This window comes from Leptidea sinapis, chromosome 37 (assembly GCF_905404315.1).
Source record: "Leptidea sinapis chromosome 37, ilLepSina1.1, whole genome shotgun sequence".
NCBI classification, from domain to species: Eukaryota; Metazoa; Arthropoda; class Insecta; order Lepidoptera; family Pieridae; genus Leptidea; species Leptidea sinapis.
In genome coordinates, this window is record NC_066301.1 from 1,489,704 (window position 1) to 1,514,969 (window position 25,266).

General features: G+C 32.8%; 1 protein-coding gene across 3 annotated transcripts in view; it reads left to right on the top strand.

Annotated features, from left to right (window-relative positions):
* Positions 1-25,266, top strand: part of LOC126975678 (TWiK family of potassium channels protein 12-like) — a 170,122-nt gene that overhangs the window by 49,652 nt on the left and 95,204 nt on the right. For 2 of the 3 annotated variants that reach the window (XM_050823674.1, XM_050823676.1), the window contains exon 2: positions 20,045-20,115. The exons of the other annotated variant lie outside the window; for it this stretch is intronic. The gene's annotated coding sequence lies outside the window, so the exon portion shown is untranslated. The remainder of the gene's footprint in view (positions 1-20,044; positions 20,116-25,266) is intronic. 3 annotated transcript variants of the gene reach the window in all.

The following is a 25,266-nucleotide window of genomic DNA, read 5'->3' on the forward strand; positions in this document are numbered from 1 at the left end:
ACGGCTGGATCACTTGGCGTTGCGTAGAGACGTCGCTTCATTGTGTGTCTTCCACCATTTTTATCACAGGGAGTGTTCCGAAGAGCTGTTTAACCTGATTTCTGCCGCCGAATTCCACCTTCGCACGACACGCCACAAGTTAGGAGATCATCCTCACAATCTGGATGTGTGGCGGTCCTCCACAGTGCGGTTTTCAAGGAGCTTTCTTCCACGTACTACAAAGCTGTGGAATGAGCTTCCTTGTGCGGTGTTTCCGGGACGGTACGATATGGGTACCTTCAAAAAAGCGCGTACACCTTCCTTGAAGGCCGGCAACGCTCCTCTGATTCCTCTGGTTTTGCAAGAGATTGTGGACGGCGGTGATCACTTAACAGCAGGTGACCAGTACGCTCGTTTCTCCTCCAATTCCATAAAAAAAAATTGTAGTATTTTCAATTATTTCATTACATTAATATCCTGTTATGTTGACAAAGTGTTAGTTATATTGCAATCTTTTCTTACACTGTGATATTGTTTCTTATTAATTTATATTTATTTTTTTAAGTTATTTATTTATTTATTTATTTATTTATTTATAGGACAACCAGTAGTTGTTACATTCTAATATGCTTAAAATATATCAAATATTAACAAATAATGAGTTGAATGTACAACAAATTAAGGTGTCACAACATGCACAGAAAACAATTATATAAAATAAAGCAAAAATTATAAAATCAAGATATGAATTTGAAAAGAAGGAAAAAAAAGAAGAAGAAGAATATTAATCATATTTTGGCGCCTAATAATCTCGTAATATTTTTTTTAAAAGCAGGTAAAGAAACTTTAAAAATATCTACTTCACCACAGATGGAGTTATAAGTTCTTGATAGACGTGGTATGGGAGAAAATTGCTTAAGGTTAGTTTTGGCAAATGGCTGATGGAACAGGCCAGCTCCAACCTGCGCACGCCTTGGTACTCGGCGGGGAACTCGTAAGCTGATGGAGTGCACGAGTGATGGACTGTCGAACTGATTTCTAATTATTTTGTATAAAAATATTAGATCTAGCATTTGTCGTCGAACAGAAAGACTTTTCAAGTTAAAGTGTCTCAACTTATCGCAGTACGATGGCAATTGCTTATGTACCCCACAAGAAAAAGCAAGGTGCCATAAGAACCGTTTTTGAATGCGTTCAACTCTTAATTGGTGAATGTTGTATTGAGGAGACCAAACGATGCTACAGTATTCTAGATTACTGCGCACATAAGCATTATACAGGGTTATTTTAGTTGTTGGATTGCGGAATTTTTTACAGTTACGGATGATGAAGCCCAGCATTTTGGAAGATTTATTAATAACATTATCAATATGAGGCAGAAACGTTAATTTGTTATCAAAAAAAACCCCTAAGTCTCTAATATCAGTTTTATCCTCTAGAATTAAACCATTAATGCTATATTGAGCTCTGAGTATATCGCGGTTGCGAGTGAATGTGATAGAGTAACATTTACTTGTGTTCAATATCATTTTATTACTAGTACACCATTTGTATATTGCATTAAGATCTTCTTGTAATAAATCGCAATCTAAAGGGCTTGTTATAGTTCTGCATAACTTCAGGTCATCTGCAAAGAGATAAGTGCTACTGTGTTGGATGTGAGATACAATATCGTTAATAAATAAATTGAACAGCCATGGCCCCAAATGAGAACCCTGAGGTACTCCTGAGATCACTGCGTAATTGTCGGATTTGAAGCCCTTCACCGCTACGTATTGAGTTCTGTTCGATAAGTAGGAATTAAACCATTCCAAAAGCGTCCCGCCTATTCCATATAACTTTATTTTTTGCAATAAAATAATATGGCTAACTCTATCGAAGGCTTTTGCAAAGTCCATGTAAATAGCGCTTACTTGTACACCAGCATCAACTGCATTTACTATTTCATTATGGTATACAACCAAGTTAGTGCTCGTTGAACGGGATTGAGTCAATCCATGTTGCTCATGTACGAGAAGTTGTTTTGTATGGCTCTTTAAATACGGATAGAGCAATACTTCGAATAACTTCGCAAATACGGACAGAATTGAGATGGGCCTATAATTCGAAATAATGTCTTTATCTCCGTTTTTATAGGATAGGAGCTACTTTGGCAGTTTTCCATATATCAGGGAATATACCAGTAGAAAGAGACCTATTTATTATAAGAAAAAGTGGAAAACTTAAAGCTAGGCTGCACCTAGACACGAAATACGGTGGAATGCCATCTGGTCCAGCCCCTTTGTGAACATCAAGTTCATTTAACTGTTTTAGGATGCTTTTTCGATCAATATTAATTTTGCCAATAAAGTTAGTATTATGAACAGTTGTACTAATTTGTGTGGTTGGTTGAGCTGAAGTATTATCAAACGTTGAAGAAAAGTAGTTGGCAAACAAGTTACATATGCTCTGCCCATCGGATGCAGTTGTATCATTGAGAGTCATATTTTGAGGTATCTGAACTAAATTACTGCGTTTATTTTTTAGATACGAATAAAAATATTTGGAATTAATTCTTATACTATCTTCAGCCCTTTGTATATAATTATTATAGCATGATGTAGCTAGTTGCTTACATCTCTTATTTAAGATTTGAAGCGAAATTTTATGTAACGGGTTTTGATATACCCTGCATTTATGTAAAAGTTTATTTTTCTCTTTTGTTAACTTAGTTAATTGCTTATTGAACCACGGTGGATACTTGTCTTTAGCGACTCTAGTTTAAGGTACAAATTTTTCTATTAGACTGTGTAATGAAGTGTAAAAATGCAATGACATTTCATTTACACTTTCACACTGAGAAAATTTCTTAGTCCATTCTATTTTATTTAGTTCTATATTAATATTATCATAGTCAGCTCTGTAAAAGTTGTAGCGCAAAATATTATTGGTTTTTAGACAAGTACCATTGAAATAATGTATTGTTATTTCTAAAGGAGGGTGGTGTGTGTCAATGTTGATTAGGGCGTCATCACAAGCTCTGACAACTGTGCCAGATGTATTGCTCAGAACCAAATCTAATACCTTCTGTTTGTTGTTAGTAACATTGTTAAACTGTACGAGATTATTAAGCGACAAGAAATCCACAAACATTTGACCTAATAAGGAACCGTTATTAATTATTGGAGATGAATTGTTGTTAATGGAAGAAAATGGCCATGAAATAAAGTTCATGTTGAAGTCACCTACTATGTGGATGTTATCTATTTTCTCAGAAACTCGATTAAAATTATCTATAAAGTGCTTAAGCATATTTTTACTTAAGGGAGGTGGGAGGTATACAGCACATAAATAAATAGTTTTACTTTTACTGATATCTATGCTAACAAATATATCCTCACATTGGCTATTCCCTTCCTTATAGTGATTTGAATTAAATTTATTTGATACTGCGATCAGTACTCCACCACCATCCTTGCCTGCATTAAAACCGGAGCTTTGCCTATCTCTCCTGTATATCGTGTAACGACTGTCAAACAATTCTGCATTATGTATACGATCATTAAGCCAAGTTTCTGTTAAAATTATAATGTCATAGGTTGCACATGTAACTGAGCATAAAAAATCATGAGTTTTAGTGCGTAGGCCTCTTACATTTTGGTAATATACACTTAAACTATTGAATTTTAAAATTATCCGTATTAAGATAGCACAGCAATAACATAAGGAAATTATAGTTTTTTAAGTTTATCTAATGCCTCATAGTTTCGTATGTAGATGGAATCCTCGTTTTCATTCTTCCTCATAAAAACTCGTCCTTGCTTGATCCAGACAAATTTGAATCCCTTATCCTTCGCGATTTGTCTGGCAGCAGCGTGCAGCATTTTTTCATTGGTGAGAGATGCTCGACAATGTAGATGGGGGTTTTATTACCTGCAATACCTATGTGGCTTGAATTAATTTTATCGCTGGGGTTGGCCTTGTTGAAATTAATAGCTTTTGCTAAAAACTCGTCTCTAAGTTTTGGAGTGGCCAATCTAACAATAATGGAACGTGGTCTCTTGTTATCCTTAGAGTTCTTTGCAACACGAGTGCAGTGATGTATGGCATCTTGTTTCAAATCCATTGCTACCACCTTTGCCAGTTGCGATACAGTAGATATTAAATTTTCCTGTCTATGTTCTGGAACACACTGTATCTCAAGATTGTTGGAGCGGTTGTGCTGCTCCATGACCTGTAGTCTGATTTGTAAATCTTGAACATTATTATTTAGGACCGCATTTTCCTTTTCGAGTTTTCTAACAGTTTCTTCAGATGTGTTAATAATCGTTTTCGTGGTTTCGTAGCTCTCGTTTAGGAACCTCACGCTACTTTCTAAGGAAGAAACTTCACTCTTGATAGAGTGAAGTTCATTTTTGACCATTTGTTTTAACATTTCCTTCAACTCCTGAGCAAGCGATGTTCGCATAAGGTTAAGTTCCTCTCTAATTATTCCGCGAATATCATCCTTGGTGGGAGGCAACAGTGGTTTTAAATTTAAGTCTTCACTATATCCCTGTGTACCTAGCATCTTTTTCCGTTGCGTGATATTATTATCCTCTGTAGGCGAAAAATACTGTGATTCTTTTACTTGGTTCGGCGAATCGGTATCAGTTAGGTAGCGGTCACTAGGACGTAATGGAGTGTCACTGTTGTCTGACTTCGGCTGTTTAGCGCGGCATCCTTGACACTTCCATTTATTTTTTTTGTTCGGTGTTCATTATACCGAATCGTTTTCCGGAAATATTAGCGCAAGGGAGATCATATTTTAGTTTGCAAAAAGCACAAGTAAGGTGATCTTTGATATTAATTTTACTGCGGCATCCACCACAAATTGAATTAGACATGATTCATGCAGTTCAAAGCGGAAAAAAAAATGAACGATATACAGCGGAAAGCGGTACGTGCAGTGAGGCCTTGTAGGTATAGTATTCTGTGACTGTCTAATATAGCCGTGTTAGTAGCGTGCCTGGAATGCGCCGCGCGCGTCGGCGGCCGGCTGCGAGTTGCGCAGGTCAGTGATATTACGTCGCGTCGTTGCAATATTTTAAAAATGTATTTAATGATTACTCACTCGTCTTATGGAGTTCAGATTTCACACTTGCACTATTTGAAAGAGCACTTTATAAGCTTTATGACAATGTATAATATATGTAGTTTTGTAAGTTATTTAACGGAATTGTATTAAAAATTAACGGAACAAACAAATACGGTGTCACTCTTAGCGTGGCGCGTTCGCGTGTCACAATAAGTCATAATAATAATAAGTTACTCGTTAAGTCACTCGTTAAGTCATTGAGTATTTGACATTTGACTATTTTTGTTGCAGGTCTTTACATATATTGTAATTAAAATAATTTGTAAATGAATTAAACTGTAATGTTGACTGCGCTTTTCTTTTACAAATTGGCAAAAGTAGAACTTTTGACATTTATAATAAAATATGAACACATTTAATTAAATTATAGACGAAAGTAAATGTAATAGAACAAATTAAAGATTAATAAAAGAGTACTTACCTCAATAAATTGAAAAGAATTTGTTCCCGTTCCCTTACCTACAATATTCAATGAAAGCAAAATATTTGATTTGAAAAGATAACCATCAAAGCGTTTGGGGCTTACCGAGAAATTGAAAATGCAAAGGATGGTCTGAATTTGCTTTTTTAATTCCGAAAACTCTATATTACAAGGATGATTTCTTTGATGGATATCTGAAAATACTTACATTATAATCAAAGAATATTTAAAAATATTGACATAAATTAAATCATAAGTTATAAGTAATCGTTCGAATTTAATGACAATCGAAAATTAGTTATGTGTGAGCAAGAAAGTTATTGCATGGTGGCCATTTTTATTATGAATATGGTTTTATTAATATACCTCATATATCAAAAACATAAATTATTTAAATTATAATTTATGTTTATGTACGAAAAATTAAAAATGTAAAAGTGAAGTCAGTTGTCTTATTTTTTTTTTGATGTTATTAAGCTTTGTCACAAAATATGTAAAGTAAGTTTGATATTTGTCGTATGCATCGATATTAGTTTCTTTAATAGTATTATCCAGGCAACCATTCACCAGTGGGCGGCTCCTGTACCACAACGGCGCCTATTTCTGCCGTGAAGCAGTAATGTTTAAGCATTACTGTGTTTCGGTCAGAAGGGGGCCGTAAATTGTGAAATTACTGGGCAAATGAGACTTAACATCTTATGCCTCAAGGTGACGAGCGCAATTGTAGTGCGGCTCAGAATTTTTGGGTTATTCAAGAATCCTGAGCGGCATCGCATTGGCAATGGGCAGGGTGTATCAATTGTCATCAGCGGAATGTCCTGCTCGTCTCGTGCCTTATTGTCATAAAAAAACCTTCACGTATACCGTCATAGAGATAATCACGTTTGAATTTACTAAACCAGGCCTACACAGAGTATTTTTCTTCAAAAATTCATAAATCATAATGGCGTGAATATTTTCCCAATTTAAATTTAATACACTCCTGCTACACATATTATTATCAAAACGATAGCACAATGTGAAAACATACATCTGTTTTTAAAAACAAATTCACAAAATAAAAAAACCAACAAAAATATAACCTACTCTCGGAGTGTTCCATTTTTAAATACCATTATTGTTTTTTAAATATGGGGCACACTAAAAGTTTTGCATTTCTAGCTAATGAGAACTATTTGAATTTCGAATGTTAGATTTTTTGAAACGTTGCAACCTTCTTAGTAATAAAAAAAAACAATTGGCGAGAAATCATTTGTCAATTGTTTTTTAACACATCAAAGTTTTACGTACGCGACGAAAATGGAATTAAGTCGAAAAGATTTTAGAGCGATGATTTTTTATGATTTTAAAAGTTCTCTCTCTCCGCAAGACTGTGCCGCTCGTCTTCAAAATGCTTTTGGGAGAGAAGCACCTTGCTTGAGCACCGTGAGACGATGGTTTGCTGAGTTTGAGAGAGGTCGAGTTTCTTTACATGACGAATTTCGCGCTTTCAACTGCCGTTAACGAAAATAATGTGGCTACTGTTAAGAGGCTAATTGAAGAAAAAAACCAAGGATTGCCTATAAGACAGTTCGAGGACTATTGGGGTTTGTATGAGCCAAATTCAGAAAATTTTACACGAAGAATTGAAAGTTCGGAAACTTTGTTATCGTTGGATCCCTCATGAACTGACAGCGGAGCAGAAGCGGGCTCGCATGAGGATTTTTCCATAAATGAATTATTATTAATTTTTTATTTAACAATAATTTAACATTAATTGCTTTTATTTTTTTAATATCAAGATTAATTATAATATTTTTTTACATTCGAATTGCTAAAGAAGTACGACCACGGACATTTTAATGCTGGATGGATGCGTGGATTTATTATTTTGAACCCAAAAAAAAACAGGGTGTTCGAAAATGAAAACAGGTCAATAAATGTGAGGCAGGCGAGACGCGTTGGTAAAAAAATTATCACATTTTTTTTCTCATCTACTGGGGGTCCCATTTGCACAATTCCACTTGAAGATCAATAGAGTATTAATGCCGAGTGGTGTTCTACCATTTGCTTACCCAGGGTGTTAAAAAAGTTCGCGAGAGCGCTTCTTCACACACGGCCAACATAACTAAGTCATTTTTAGCTTCCGAAAAAGTACAACTTGTCACCCATCCTGCACATAGCCCCGACCTAGCACCCTGTGATTTCTTTATTTTCCCCAAAATTAAGGATTTGATGAGAGGTTTCACTTATACCAATTCCGAAGAGGCAGTGGAAGCGTTCAATCAGTCCTGATTTAAAAAATTGTTCAATCGTATGAAAAAATGTTTAAAATGTAAGGGAGAGTATTTTGAAAAGCAATAAACATATAATTTTGGTTATAACATGTTTGTTTTTGAAGTTTTAGTGTGACCTACGCATTGCAAATGATCAGTAAAACATTCGTTGTGGACCACGAAGCTAATGAATTCGTATATCATTGTTTTACGTAGACCAGTGTTAAAAAATTTTAAAGATTAATTTTTAGCTATCATATTTTTATGTTATAGAATTCTGTTAAAACTTTCATCCTAAGCATCTAAATAGGTTTGCTTATAGGATTGAGAAACTTAATTTAAACAAACACTTATTTTTCGTTCTCAACATTATACGATAGTTTTTCAATTTCATAATACGTTACTTCCAACAACAATACGTGGTCAATACGACAATACAGAAGTCAACCTATTTCACCCTAAATCCTTCTGCTTTTCAGCTTATGACAGTCTTCTTAAAGAGGTTTCGTAGACACACACACACACGGATGGAATGATATACTTCTTTTATTTATCAGTATTGTGGCCTAGGGCACAGCAGACATAAGTACTTTTTAATTGGTAACGTCACTGAGAATGTATTTTGAAGTATTGACAGTTTGTTATAAGTATCAAAAGACTTAAAAAATGTTGAACAACAGCGTAGATTATAGGCCACGTAGATTCTTTCTTCAACAATTAATTACCATAAAGAAATTAAAATTTTATGCTCAACCTAGAAAAACCTTTTCATCTTTGAGATAATTAAATAACTAAGATATAAAAAAACAGATTTATAAGCTTAAATCTAAAATGAGAAATGAACAATAGTCCTTTTACATTTTTAAAGATTTAGACTATATAGTATTAAAAGTTATAAGCATCCTTTTGACGAAACCCATTAGCGCTAACGTAGCTGGCTTACTATAAGTCACATAAAGCATATAAGAAAGATATTTCAATTACAATAAACAAGATAAGCAACATGTTATTCAATACCCAAAAAATAAGTACTCAGAGTCCCGGAGAAGTTTACATTTTTACAAATTAGATCGGCCACATGACATTCAATGCCCACAAAATAAAGTGTTCAGCGAGTCTAAATATTATTTTACATTACCAAAACTCTTATTGAGTAACTTGATATTAATCATTCAAAAAAATATTTGAATAATATAACGACTACATACAAAATTGTGAAGTACTGTCTTCAAAAAACTTGGGAAGAATGTGTTATTAAGAGTAACCGCTTGGTTTTTCTGGCAACATTGAAACATCTAAGATCGCTGGTGATATTGTTCTTTAGGGTTATAATTCTGAAGATTGCCAAATAATAACCCATACAAAAACTGTTAAATGTTCGTTTGGAAATAAACCTCAATAAAAACTATTTTATACTTGTTACGATTAAAGTGAACCAAACCAAGATAAATCAAAGAAACACCTGGCTCAGAAAACAAGGATAGATAGAGAAAATCACGTATCGGTATGCCGAAAAAAATGTTGCTTTCAGAATATATAATTGATGTATAATTATTTCAACATTTATTGATTTTTCGGATATCCATACTAATTATCCAAATGTCTCGATTTTATTGATTGTAAATTCCGCTAAGTCCTGTGTTGAATTAATTCGACACTTCTTTCGCCTCTAGACGAGGCATCCTCAGGAGATTTTGACTCGCCAAATTCTGGCACGAGACTCAGTCTCGACACACATCATAACATTTGGATTTTTTCTTAAATGTTAAACTACAGAAAGGAGACAGGAGCTCAAACTAGGTAGAACCAGTACTTTGAGCCTCCTGCCCCCCCACTCTTAACTAATTATATAATTGCGTTTTATATTATATTATAGCGACTTAATACAAAATATATTTGGTTACACTTACGTCTGTGTATGATTTGTATGAATGCTTCCAAGTTATAAAATCAAATATTAAATCCATAAAGAAAGATAGACTACTTGACTCACTGGTTGATTTACACTTATTCATGTATGAAGCAGAAACCTGAATACTGATAAGAAGAGGATAAACAAAGAGTATAGTAGGTAGAAAAATTGAAAAATGGCAAAATGATCTCTCTTCTAGGGTATGACTACTTTCTCCACGATGTGTCATAGGCACAGAAAAAGTAATCCACATCGTGGTAATGAAATATTATACTAATCATGTAGTTTCCAGTATATTATAATATTGGCTGATATAGGTATACATATGGATTCCACATGAAATTATTGAATTTGGTAAAATTTTTGACACTTTTGCCTTTTTGTCTCTCCGCCGCTAAATCCCCAAAGTAAAAATAGCACAAAATAATTTTTCTAAAGTTTCCAAAATCATAATATTGTCGCGTAGCAACCAATCAACGCTGCGACGTATATGATGAGAGTTGTCAAATTCAAATTCAAATTCAAATATTTTTATTCAAAATAGGATTTATAATCACTTATTGAACGTCAAAATCTACCACCTATTCAAAAGAGACTGCCTCAGACCTGAGAAGAATGGGCGCAAGAATCTCAGCGGGCTTTTTTTTATATAAAATATGGATTACAATGTAATATCGTACAATAAACATTTATAATTAAAGAGCCTGAGGGTGTTCGCTTTAATCCCAGTCCGTGGTGTCATTAAGAAAATCGTTTATGCTATAATAACCTTTCCCACACAAAAGTTTTTTAACAATTCTTTTAAATTTCGTAACACATTTGTTTTGTACATTTTCTGGGATCATATTGTAGAAGCATATACATCGCCCAACAAAAGACTTACTAACATGACCCAACCGAGTAGTAGGCATAACAAGTTTATGTTTGTTCCTCGTGTTAACATTATGAATGTCACAGTTTCTAGAAAATTCCTCAATGTGCTTATGAACATACAAAACATTATCAAAAATGTATTGAGAAGCAACAGTCAAAATGTTTATTTCTTTAAATTTTTCTCTTAATGATTCTTTAGGACCTAGGTTATAAATCGCGCGAATAGCCCTCTTCTGCAGCACAAAGATAGTATTAATATCGGCCGTACTGCCCCATAACAATATACCATAGGATATAAAACTATGAAAATAACTAAAGTATACTAATCTCGCCGTATCTATGTCAGTTAGCCGTCTGATTTTCTTAACCGCATATGCTGCAGAACTAAGCCTATTCGCCAATCCTTCAATATGGGGGCCCCACTGCAATTTGGAATCAAGAGTAATGCCAAGAATTATAGCAGATTCCACTGGTTTTACCACCTCTCCATTTAATAAAATATTCGCATCTACAATTTGACATTTGGCGCGGTGAATTTAATATATTTGGTTTTATAATTATTTAACAATAAGTTATTGGCGCTAAACCAGTACACGATGTCAGATAGAGCATTGTTTACTTCGTCATATAAAACTTGGCTTCGTTTCACTTTGAATATAAGTGAAGTGTCATCCGCAAATAATACCACCTTGTGTTTTTTTTCTTCAAGGTTAGGTAGATCATTTATATAAATTAGGAAGAGGAAGGGTCCAAGAATAGACCCTTGTGGTACCCCCATACCAAGAGGAGTCCCAGGAGATCTCCTGCCATTTACCTCGACCCTCTGAATTTACCCTATTATTTAAGTATGAGATCAGAAGATTGAGTGCAGATCCTCTTATACCATAGTGGCATAGCTTCCTGGCCAGCGTTGAATGTTGAACACAATCAAAAGCCTTAGATAAATCACAGAAGATACCAAGTGCATTCTGTGATTCCTCCCAGGCCTCAAAAATATTCCTGATGAGTTCAACACCTGCATCCGTAGTCGAGCGTCCCCTAGTAAAGCCAAATTGTTTTATTGTTTTATATGAAGTAACTTATAAGTGTTAAAGTGAGTAAGCATTTGGCTTAAAATATTTTTTCAAAAATTTTACTAAGGGTCGGCAACACCGAAACAGGGCGATATTTATTCGGGTCAGAAGTGAGTCCCGATTTAAATATTGGTGTAATTTTACTATACTTCAGAAGGTCAGGAAACACGCCATGTTCAATAAATAAAATGTCAAACTTCATATCGTGGAGCAACGTACATGACGAGCGTTGTCAAAATTCAAGGCATTGATAATTTCAACAGCTCCGTCAGCAACACTCGTAGCTCAGCGGAAAAGTGTTTACTTCAGACGCTGTAGACTCGGGTTCTATATATATATATAGTCTATGAAATTTTTTGGGTTTTGTAAACAGATCCGGAAGTATATAAGCCGTAGCATAAGCGTGGCCTACGGCAGTTATAGTTCACACTCAAAAGTGAGAAGGGAAGAGAAGAAGTAGTAAAAAGTTCAAAATGATTCAGAAGAACAGAGAAGGCTACAAGTGTTAGGTGCGGTGTGATCTACTGGAAGCACCACCATCGACGAACAGCGGAAAACCGACGAAGTGTAAGTTTTAAAAGTGTACGGAAATAAAGACTCGTTTCTTTAAACGGAGTTATTATTTCCAATTCCTGACCCACTCCCGTGTGAGAGAGGATATGTACAAAACTCTTAAATTAGTTGATTTGAGGAAAATGGCTTTATCATAAACTTATTTTCTTGTCATTTTTAGATAGCAATGTTCTCCAGTGCCCTATATTTTGTGTCCCAAGGGCGTCATTGTGTGCCCTCTGAATTTTTCGTTAAAATGTATCTGAGAGTTTTATTTACTTTTCGTTTATTTAATGTATCTCTTCTTTACTTAGTAATGCAAAAATGTTCTCGAAAAATTATAATTTACTTCAACAATAAACGACCTCGGCTTTCAAGTCAACAAATCTGGGCTTCTTGAGATCCATAAGAAAGAATTTAACTGCGAATAACCCGCGGTGTTTTTTATGATCGATACTTCATGGGTTCTATTAAGGTACCGATAGTTAAGTAATGCTAAAGATAGAAAATCTCTCAAATCAAATCAATATTACTTCACTCATTTAGACCAAAAACATAATCCTTATGAATGTCAAAAGTTAAACGATTCCCGATTTAAGGTTGCATTTTAATGACAAGAGGTGGTACGAAATTTATTGCCATTGTTTTAACATTAACAGCTTTATCGTTTTACCAATTGTTTTATTAACTATCTATGAAAAGTATTGCAACTAAAATGCTCGATGTATGACAAGATTATGAAGTTATAATCTATATATTATATAAAAATGAATTGCTGTTCGTTAGTCTCGCTACAACTCGAGAACGGCAGGACCGATTTGGCTAATTTTGGTCTTGAATTATTTGTGGAAGTCCAGAGAAGGTTTAATATGTGAATAAATAGGAAAATGCTGCAAAATTAATTAAAAACAACAAATTTGTTTTTCCTTTGATGTGTCCATACATAATTTCTATGAAAGAATTTATTGACGCATGGTTTGACAGTTCTGCTGTGAAACAATTTCATTACGACAGCAGGGTGCATAGTTTACGAAGTAATTTTTCATGTTATGATATATTATTGACAAATTCATATAAAACATTATTTTATTTATTATATACAGAACAACGTCTGTCGGGTCAGCTAGTATTATATGTATATATTATTACTTTATAATCGCCAACCGAATGCTCGCGTAATACCTTTATTTATCTTTGTTCAATACCTTTTTTATTCATATGTACATATATATATATATATATATATATATATATATATATAACTTTTATTTTCATAAGAAGAAGGAGATTTTCCAAATTATTACTAAACATTGACATTTACGCTGCAACAAGAACTCTGGTCCATAGTTGAGATAATAAAACTTGTAGTTAAAAGTATTACTTGTAACTTAAACACACTCTGTGTTTAAGTTACAAGTAATACATTTAACTACAACAGAGATGAATAAAAACTATTGAAGAAACTTAAAATTAAGCATAGAAAAAACATGTCTCAATAATATGTTTTGACATTTCATGATCGTCAATTGATAGTTAAAAGTTTAAATATGTGCTGCGATTCTCCTATATTTCGTTAAAATTATATTTTTGTATTACCCAAAATCTCATAAAATATGCAACGAAAATTTATGTTATTGCACCTTGTCAGTTATTATGTGACAGTTAGAGCGTTTTCGCACCACCTCCGTTCAGAGTCCGATCCGTATCCATGAAAATATAGATCTAGAAATCTCGAACCGAATTCGGCAATTCAGTGGCCACATTTTGGCTTACAGCATTTTACGCGAAGCTACACCAGAGCAGTCACGTCATTGATTATGAATCTTTTTAATCTGCGTCAACTTCTAGCAATGCTAAACTTTTGTATGGTAAAAAATTATTTATTTTGAAATCTCTCGGGAAGTTGGTTATGCCTTTACGTTAGCATTCTAGGGACTTGGACAGCAAACATTGTGTAGGTATTTTGTTCTGCTTCATGAGAAGCACATTTTGTAAGAAGCAAAAAAATCCCAAATCGCTTAATATTATTGCGATGTGTCCAGATCTGGCAAGTACGGAGGATATCGAAGGGCTTTGTAAGTGTTGTAGAGCTGACTGTGAGGTCTAACGTTGACTTGAAGCAATAATTGTGAATATCAGTTGACGTGTCAGAGCGATCTAACCACGAGTTTTGCTTCACTATTCGATCTTATATTATTACTTGACTGGATCTGAGGAAGCAACAGAGAATAACACTATGACAATCAAAACAGTCACTTTCAATGAGTTAGTTTCTTCTTAGGATTTCGTTCTTAGGATATTATTCCGGTGTTTCACCTACAATTCATATCTGAGTCAGTTTAACATGGTCATAAAGGCCTGACCGGATGAAAAAAAAACAATTGAAAGCCAAAGAATCCTTTGTAGTACGTTTTTTAAATTCAGAATGCTTTAGCTGTCATGGGAAAATAATTTCACAAAAAGTAGCGAAAATACCAAAACGGCAATTTCGTATTTGAACACTATTATTTTGTCTTAATTCTTAGAGCTATTATGTTAAATGGTGCATCAATGACCATATATCATAAATTTATAATATTTGTTTGAAAATAAAAATATTTCATCCAGTGACGTATTTCAATAACGGAAGCAATTGATTGGCTTGTCAGTGACATGTTGATACCACTACGCCTCGATTGATTGTTAAATAAAGCAGAATGGATTTAAAACCATAACGAAATGAAAATCCTGATAATATAACGGTTCATCTTGTTTAGTTACCTAAGATTAGTGAAGAACAGTTATTATTAGGGTTACTTAACTATAAAAGAAAAATAAATAAAGAAAAACGGGTATCCTTATAGTATCTCTGTATTTTCTATCTCTCCGTATGTTCATCGGCTCGTTCACGAGATTTTTCTTATAATATCGTAAAAATATCAGGTTGAAATTAAATCTCATTCATTATTCATGAAATACAAGTTTTACAAGAACAAAACAAAAATGAAATTGTGACTGATTCAATTTTGTTAATAAATACTGTATGAAATAACGAAAACATTTAAATTTATATAAACATAATAAGCAAAAATATCTTAATAAACAATCTTTTAGCATGCTTTTATGTTCATGTTGCTTACAACAGCTATGAGTTCTCATAAGGATATAATTCTGGATGCGGCATTGGGTTTTTCTATTATTTTTGTGCGCACAATTGATGAATCAACGTAAAAAAATATTTGTTCGCCCTGTGTTAAACTCGCCTTAGCATTTATTATTCAATATCGTGCTACTTTTCAAACAATTTCCTTAATTTCAATTATTCTTGGAGATAATTTGACACAGCTCTATACTCAAATATTATTATGTTACTCATTATCAGTTCAGTACTAAACCACAATATGTTATAATTGTGTTGCAAATTACTCATATATTTCAATGTAATAAATATTCCAAAAATTATTAACACAAAAATGAACCAACTTTAAAAACACTTCCAAAACAATAGATATAATGTGCACTAAAAAGTATAAAAATGATTGCGTATTTTTATACAATCTAATTAATTAATCTAATTCTAGTTACGATTATTGCTATTTTTGGAATCGGTGTCATCCAAGATAGGTTTGTTACTACTCCTACATACATAGTTATAGGTGAGATGTGCTTGAATCGTAAAATCGTAAAGATGCCATTGTCAGATCTAGACCAAATTAAAATGGAACCACACGGGAAGCGCCAGCTTTCAAATAAAAAAAGAATTATCAAATTGGTTCACCCAGTTGCAAGTTTTGAGGTAACAAACATACAAAAAAAAAAGAACATACCGACGCGACGCATTGAGAACCTCCTCCTTTTATGAAGTCGGTTGAAAGGGCAACCATTTGTTTTTTTTTTTGAAAAGGAGGACAAACGATTATACATACATATTAATATGTGCTCACAAGGGTTATCAACCTGAAAAAGCACCGAATAAACGTATTACATAATATGAAATCGAAAATCGAACTAACATTGGTATGTTGCAGGTCAACGGTTTGAAACTGGTTGCTCGTTTGTCTTCCTATTGGTTGTAATTCCTTATGGTTCAAAGATAAATAAAGTTGTATAGATTATTGCTGTAATTTGTAATTCACGATATTAATTAGTCCTCCGAATACGTGAACGTGAAATTCGCATCCTAGAGTCTATGCGAGTATATCCTCAGTGTGACAGCTAGCTAGTAAATACTAAATGTGCATCTACATCACCTCTCATTTGGAATTCATTCCGCCTCAACTCCGCACTAATTCATGCATGTGATAATATTTGCCGTTATAATCTTTAGCCTTTGCTGAATTTTAATGTATGATTATATTAGCAGATAAAGGCCTTGTAGTTTATTAATTTATTTATGGTTGTTGGAAATACACATAAAATTATATACGGCTTCGTTGCATTTTATAGATATTATGTTACATTTTTGGCGAGTTCAACGGTCCAGAAATTAAAGTGATGTTTTATATTAAGCTGGGTCCATCCAATATATATATTCAGTGTCCTGATATTTGTTTCCTAACTCCTAAAGTTATAACGGATTTTAATTGGGATTACTTCATGGAGTGCAGTTTAGTCCAACTTGAGAGATAGGTAGTTTTTATTTCGATTTGAGACCCATAATTATTTTAATTTCATATAATATTTGTTTTGAATGAACATATTTTTTATGAGAGAATTTAGTTATTGACGCACGGTTTTGCAATTCTGCTGTGAAACAATTTCAATATGATAACAGGGAACATATTTAATATGAATAATAATAAACATAATTCTTGAAGTAATGAAATAATTTTGATAAAACAGTACTTTATTTATTATGTACAGAACAACGTCTGTCGGGACAACTACTCGTAGTAATAATATAACGATAGAGGAAAAAATCTATAGCCAGATGTATTGTAGAGTATTTTATTCACCGTCGTTCTTTTGAATGTCGACAAGGATTAATACAAGCAGCGGTGGTGACTTCGCTAGCTTAGATTTCATTTACGTAACCAATTATTGACAATTTCATGGGTAGAAATTATTGGCTCGGAACTTTTATTCATTTAGAATATAAAAGGGGTTTTATTATGTCATAAAGCCATCAAGAAAAAAAGGCATATTTCACTACGGGAAGGATATTAGCGATTCTTACGAAGATGCAGTATATAGTTATGTATACTCGAGTAACAGAATCGCAATTTCCTGAGCAATACATAGTATTTTATACTACACCTACGAGAAAGATAAACGAAACTTATTAAAACGTTAGCAGATGAATTGGAAATTTTGGGTCTAAATTTGGAGGCAGAGAACCCTTTGATTTATTTTTATTATAAGACGACTTTAACGACTGTCACATAGTTTATGATAAATTATAACCTTATATTAATTATAAATAATAACAGAATTGAAGAACATGTAAGAAATGGACTCATTTATTTTTCATTTGTGCTAAACCACGTTACAAACAAACAACAGAATTATTTCGGCCCATCAAAACAAAGACAATTTCCGAAAATGTGTAGTACCTGCACTTAAAACCTTTTATGTAATCCATACAATAACTACATTAGATTTAATAAACGGTACCGGCCACATCTTATATATCATGGCGACGTAAATGTATTTTAGAATATTATTAAGTAGAAAATACTTAAGACGCCGTCGGCTAACTTGGTACGTGTATAAAGATCATAAATCTTTCTTGTTTTCTCTGACTGCCGCGATTTTAGAATTATTATGATTTAATATTACAGTTAAACCAAATGCTGCTTATGTATGCTGTTATCAAACTATGGAATGAATATCTTTGCGCGGTGATTCCAGGGCGATATTAAGATATCGATACCTATCATTTATTTTATTTACATCTTCGTAAAAGACCGGCAACTCTTTTAGTGTTCCAAGAAACTATGGCCATAATATCAAATGTAGCTTACGCTTGTTTGTTCTCCTATTCCAATGAAAATCCAGAGGCATTCATTTGCCTATAACATAATGTCAATCATTGGTCCATTTTGACAGTTTTATTGCTATATCTAATATATAAAATTCTCGTGTGTTTGTTACCAAACTCCTCCAAAACGGCTACACCAATTTGTTTGAAAATTTGTGTATATATCGGGTAGGTCTGAGAATCGGCTAACATCTATTTTTTATATCCCTAAATGATGATCACCCCTAAATATTTCATTTTTTTTTTTTTACAATTTTTATTTTTATTTTATTATTATTCAGCAATAAAAAATACATGCAACTTTAAATTTTCACCTTTTTAAAATCAACCCCTGTTTTTAACCGACTTCAAAAAAGGAGGAGGTTTTCAATTCGTATGTTTTTTTATGTTTGTTACCTAAAAACTTTCGACTGGGTGAGCCGATTTTGATAATTCTTATTTGCTTGCTTTTTATTTGAAAACTGGTGCTTCCCGTGTGGTCCCATTGTAATTTGGTCCAGACCATGACATCCATGACAAAGTAACGGAAATCTTCAATTCTAAGGAGCAAATTAACGATACACTTCCGAATATTTAAATCTACTTTAACATAGTTATGGTCAAGTAATTGTCGTATTCGAATATGATGACCAATGGGCCTCCTTAACGACATACAGTATGGGTGCGATCTGTGACAGATTTTCTAACTGTTTGTAATCAAATTGCAATGCGCTTACGTTCATTACTGCAATGAAAAATTTAGTATATCTACACATATTTAGACAAATTGTTTGTTAGTGTGCTTCAAATTTACTAAAAATCATAAAAAAAAATTGACAAAAAAACAACCGACTTCAAAAACACTATTAACACTATTCAAAAACAATAGATATAATACGCACTAAAACGTATAAAAATAATTGCGTTTTGTTATACAATCTAATTAATTAATCTAATTCTAGATACGATAATTGTAATTTTTGGAGTCGGTGTCATCCAAGATAGGTTTGTAACTACATACATAGTTATAGTTGAGATGTGCTTGAGTCGTGAGGAGGCGAGAGGCGAGTGCGGGTCGCGGTGGAAGGACACCGATTCAAAAATAACAATAATCGTAACTATAATTAGATTAATAATTAGATTGTATATAAATACGCAATTATTTTTATACTATTTAGTGCATATTATATCTATTATTTTGGAATAGTGTTTTTGAAGTCGGTTGTTTTTTTGTTAAAAAAATTTTTAATCGCCATTTTTATATTATGATGTTCGATCCACAGATCCGCAATAGGGTTGCAAGATGGCAATCAAATATAATAAGTATTGTATTACGATATATTATTTGGTGGGTCTGAGAATCGGTCGTCATCTATTTTGTATACCACAAAACAAAATCATTGAATTTTTTAATTACTTTATATGGCAATACAACGTTTGCTGGGTCACCTATTACTATTATAATATTTCATTGCACAGTCATTTATTAATTTTGGACGATATTGTAGTAGATGTAATTATAAACAATAAAGTGCTTTTTTATTATATTTGAAATAAATGAGTTCAACGCGTGTATTCAAAGCAATTTTTAAATAAAATTATAGTATCTCTTTACAATATAAAAATTGCTAAATTCATAAATGTTTAGATTGTCCTAATTTTAGATTATTAATTTTTAAACTTGGTCTGTTAGCTGGAATATCCTATAAGAAGTTATTTTGGTTTTTATTTTAGAAAATTAAAAAAAGCAATAGTCTCATTCGGAGGAGTTACAGGCGGTCACTAGTGCTACAATGTAAATGCCCCTTTAGCTCGTCATCTAAAAGTGATCGAGAGTCCATTAACTATAAGTGTACCGCCATTAATTAGACTTAAATGTTGTGTTAATCTACCTGTAAAATTTTACCTTGTTTTTTCTTTCACAGGTTTCGCGAAAATTTTTCTCTCTAATGACGACTGCTTCATAACGCTTCGGTTACTGAATGGGGATTGTTTTGTAAGTATCTTGTTATTTCCCGCAAGACTCTGCACTTGGTTGCAAGGCATTACCATTCCAAGTTTGTTTGAAAATCAACGTTCCCGTATTTCTAAGAGCTGACGACTGGCCTTCGTCTAGACTCTAGCCCATATCAGAACAACACTACAACATTGAGTTGCTTAAGAAATCTCTAGAACAAAGCACGACATAATATCCTTTGGAAGCAGTGCGTAAATCGTAAGATTGCGATTAAACCAAACGTAGTCTAGAATTTAGTGCTGAGAGTTCAGTAAATAAATACATATAAGTTTCATTAACATAGTATTAATTACAAAAATAATTTTATTTTTATTTGTAACAGAACTTAACTTTACTTTAGGTACTTAATTATTATTTATATTTCATTTTATGTCTTCTAGATGTAAGAACGTTGGGAATTGCTTTCTGTTTTGTTTTCTTTCTTAATTATAATGTTCATCTTTTCTGCATCGGTGAATCATGGCCTCGACTTGGAGTAAGTTTTAATGAAACGTCAACGTTAAACAAAGAATATGAAATATTACAAAGTAAGTTATTTGAACAACGAATTATACTACTATCTAACGAGAGCAAAAGAACTATGGGGAAGTTCTTAAAATATGCTTTAAAGTTTTCCTTTGATAAAAATATTATAATACTCTGTCGGTAAGATAGATATTATAATATAGCTTACCTTGATAGATGTTTGCAATTTTTGTACTTTTTTTTTATGAAAATAAGGGACGAGATGAGCAGGACGTTCAGCTGATGGTAATTGGTACGCCCTACCCATTAGAATGCAATGCCGCTCAGAATTCTAGAAAAACCCAAAAATTCTTAGCAACACCACAATTGCACTCGTCAACTTGAGACATAAGATGTTAAGTCTCATTTGCCCAGTAATTTCACTAGCTACGGCGCCCTTCAGACCGAAACACAGTAATGCTTACACATTACTGCTTCACGGCAGAAATTGGAAAAATCTTAATGAACTACATCTTTGAATGGTAATTTGTACATAATAATTGCAATGTTTGAAACGGCAAGAGTAATAGGAGCACAAAATAAAATTATTCCTCATTTTTTTTCTTTTATTTAGCACACATAGAAACTATCAGTACAGGAGACCTAATACGACCGCTACAAACAAACAAGAATAACAAACTCAGCAAACATATAAATTAATCTAAAATTAATCATACAATGGCATTAAATAATAAACCAAACTTTACATTACAAATAATACATCACACCAGAAAATACAAAAAATTAACATACAACTATTTACCATAACATACTACATATTATAACAATAATTCCCCTCGCGAGTACATTTCACGTACATCCCAAAAATGTCTAACATGTGGTTATTAGATAATTGTGTGTCATATGATCACCATCACTGACAATATGCGGACACGTCCTTTTAAATATGGAAAATCATACTTCTGGGACATTCAAAGGTCAGATTGGCTTCTTTTTCCGTAAATAATAAATTATTATTATCACTGTTTTGTATTTGTATATACATATATTTTTTTATATTTGGTGAAGAAATACGCACATTTTTTTGTTTCGTAATGAAGAACGCAAACTAACGATCTTATAAAATCGTTATTAGTACTATTTATTTGAGATGTGTTTTAAATAACACGCCCCATTTTAATTAACACTTTGCTATTTGCTTATTATGGATGATTTGTATATTTTTTTCATTTAAAAACTGGCTAATGTAATACTCTTATAACTATAGTTTTTTTTTTATTTCAATACGAAACGCTTTACATAATTATGTTAACTTCCCCGCCATTTCACATATTTCTTTCAAAATTAATGTTATATCACAATAATGGATGGGTAATAATGATTGCCTTCCACAAATTGTGAATGGTCTTAGATCTTATCCTCATCGTAACTCTTAACTCAGATCTTACCCTCATCGTAATTTTAACTCAGATCTCATACTCATCGTAACTCTTAACTCAGATCTTATCCTCATCGGAACTCTTTACTCAGATCATATCCTCATCGTATCTCTTAACTCAAATCTTAGCCTCATCGTAATTTAACTCAGATCTTATCCTCATCGTAACTCTTAACTCAGATCTTATCCTCATCGGAACTCTTTACTCAGATCATATCCTCATCGTATCTCTTAACTCAAATCTTAGCCTCATCGTAATTTAACTCAGATCTTATCCTCATCGTAACTCTTAACTCAGATCTTATCCTCATCGGAACTCTTTACTCAGATCATATCCTCATCGTATCTCTTAACTCAAATCTTAGCCTCATCGTAATTTAACTCAGATCTTATCCTCATCGTAACTCTTAACTCAGATCTTACACTTATCGTAATTTTAACTCAGATCTTATCCTCATCGTAGCTCTTAACTCAGATCTTACCCTCATCGTTATTTTAACTCAGATCTCAAACTCATCGTAACCTTTAACTCAGATCTTACCCTCATCGTAATTTTAACTCAGATCTTATCCTCATCGTAACTCTTAACTCAGATCTTACCCTCATTGTAATTTTAACTCAGATCTTATCCTCATCGTAACTCTTAACTTAGATCTTATCGTCATCGTAACTTTTAACTCAGATCTTATCCTCATCGTAACTTTTAACTCAGATCTTATCGTCATCGTAACTTTTAACTCAGATCTTACCGTCATGGTAACTTTTAACTCAGATCTTATCCTCATCGTAACTTTTAACTCAGATCTTACCCTCATCGTATTTTAACTCAGATCTTACCGTCATGGTAACTTTTAACTCAGATCTTATCCTCATCGTATTTTAACTCAGATCTAATCCTCATCGTAATTCTTAACCCAGATCTTATCCACATCGTAACTCTTTACTCAGATCTTATCCTCATCGTAACTCTTAACCCAGATCTTATCCACATCGTAACTCTTAACTCAGATCTTATTCAAAGACTCTTTAAAAGCTATCGATAGATATACCAAGACATAGATAGACGTAGACTTGAATGAGTTAATAAAACTAAAAAATGTTATTGATGCGCTTAAGCCAGAATTGCCAAGAGAAAAAAATATCTCAATAAATTAAGATTCCTAGTGTTCTATGCTTGGCTCTTGTTGTCGATATACTGGACAAACTTTAAATCAATCCATACAGAACTCGATCAACATGCTGTCGCTGGTGAACAGTAGAGAAGTATATCAAGATACTATGATATTAGATCGTAATGTTAAACCTTATAGTAATACGCTTTTCAAAATCTACCATGCACTTTCCCGCAAGACTCTGCATCTGGTCACAAGAGACAACCTATACAAGGCTGGAAGTAATCGTTCCAGACATTATAAGAGCTGGCGACTGGCCCTCGTCTAGTCCAGATCTGAGCCCCTGGTACTACAAACAATAAAAAGATTGAATAGATACGGTTTGTAGTAAACTGCATGCTGACATCATCGTGTTTAAGTTGAAAGTGGATACTGCGAAAATCCATAATTATATTGGTGGCCGATTCGTTATAAAAATTGGTATAAAGGAATACATGAGAATAAACCAAGAATACACAAAATGTTTACAAATAGACATTTTGCTTATGATTGGTTTATTCGGACGAATAAGGTTTCCCGCGTTTATTTGCCGTTATATTATAAGGCCGTTAAAATCTTATTATATTATTTAGATTCAAACCTAAAAAAAACACTAAAACCCAAAACATTTTCTAGTTATAGTAGAAATATGTTGACTAGTGTGATAACAGATGTCACTTCGTTCTATTTTAATAGCAAGAACGAACTTATCAAGATCAGCTTATTTAAAAGGGCGAAAGGAATACAGGTTTCATTGTATGGGTTTGGGTGACATCGTGTTTCGTTTCTAACCATATATCGAACAATCTCCTGTAGAGAACTATTGGAATATTTGGCAACAGAGTACAGATGGTTCAGTAAGCAAACAGGTGATTAATAGTAATTTTGTGAAGTGTCTTAAGAATTCATATTATTCAGATCATTGCAAATCCGTCGATTCCTAAACACCCCATTTCATTTTGTTCGGTTAATTATCTGCGGTAGGAAATAAAGACAATGTTTTTTTTTACATTTAATGCTTATATGAAATGTAAAAAACTAAATGTAGCAATTTTAAAAGCCAGACTGATTAATATTTCATATCTTTCAATAAAGATAATTCTTCTGCTAGTGGGAATTGCATATAACTAGGTATTTACCCCTAGATTAAAATTTATAAATAAAATGCATTATTTACAAATAAAAAGAATTCTAGAATATTATTGTATTAGTTTTTGATGAAAAATTTTGATCTTATTTTTCTAAGCCTTGTAAATCATTTGGTTTTCTTTGAATTAAATTAATTATTCATTGTACTATTAAAACTTAAACAATAATTTTCGTTCCCAATCAGACAAATTTAATTTGGTACAGAGCTAACTTTGTTTCCAGTATTTGAAATATTGACTTGATCATTGAAAAGTTTTAAACCGAATCAAAAGTAAAACTTTTGCAATTCAATTTAAAGTACATCTAATTAAAACGAATGGCTTGAACAGCTATTTTAACGATTTCATCAGTAAATTACTGAGAAAGGTTGCAAATTCATTTGCCTATGCTCTAAATTTTATTCCAATTTTTCTAATAGCTGGAAGAGGTTTAAATAGGTATGATTTAATTGAAAAATAAGTAAGTGATTTTTTGATGTGAAATACCTTATACGGTGGAGTGAATCAGCTGATGACGTTGCGATGCATTGAATATAATATATCGGAGACATTTTATAAAGAGCTTTTATGAAATATGGCCTTGAAAAATTTCATACTTTTCAGTTTATGAAGTCAGTTTTTTAAACGTAGTTTTATTTTAGTTTTTACTTTTAGTATCTGTCATAGGTTGTTGTGTAAACTACAGTAGGATTTTTTTAGATTACACCAGATAATAACTTACTCATAAGGTTTCGTTACTGTTTATTGTCATAATATTATATTAAATAGTAATATTTTAAGTAGATAGCTACTAGGGTAGGCTTATGAAGGGTACCGCGCGCCTTAAGCAATATAGGTCCCAAAAAACGAGAAAGAAAAAAAGGAATCGACTCCGAAAAAATGCTGTTAAAACTCTATTTGACGTTCTTGTGAGGCACAAAAATATCTT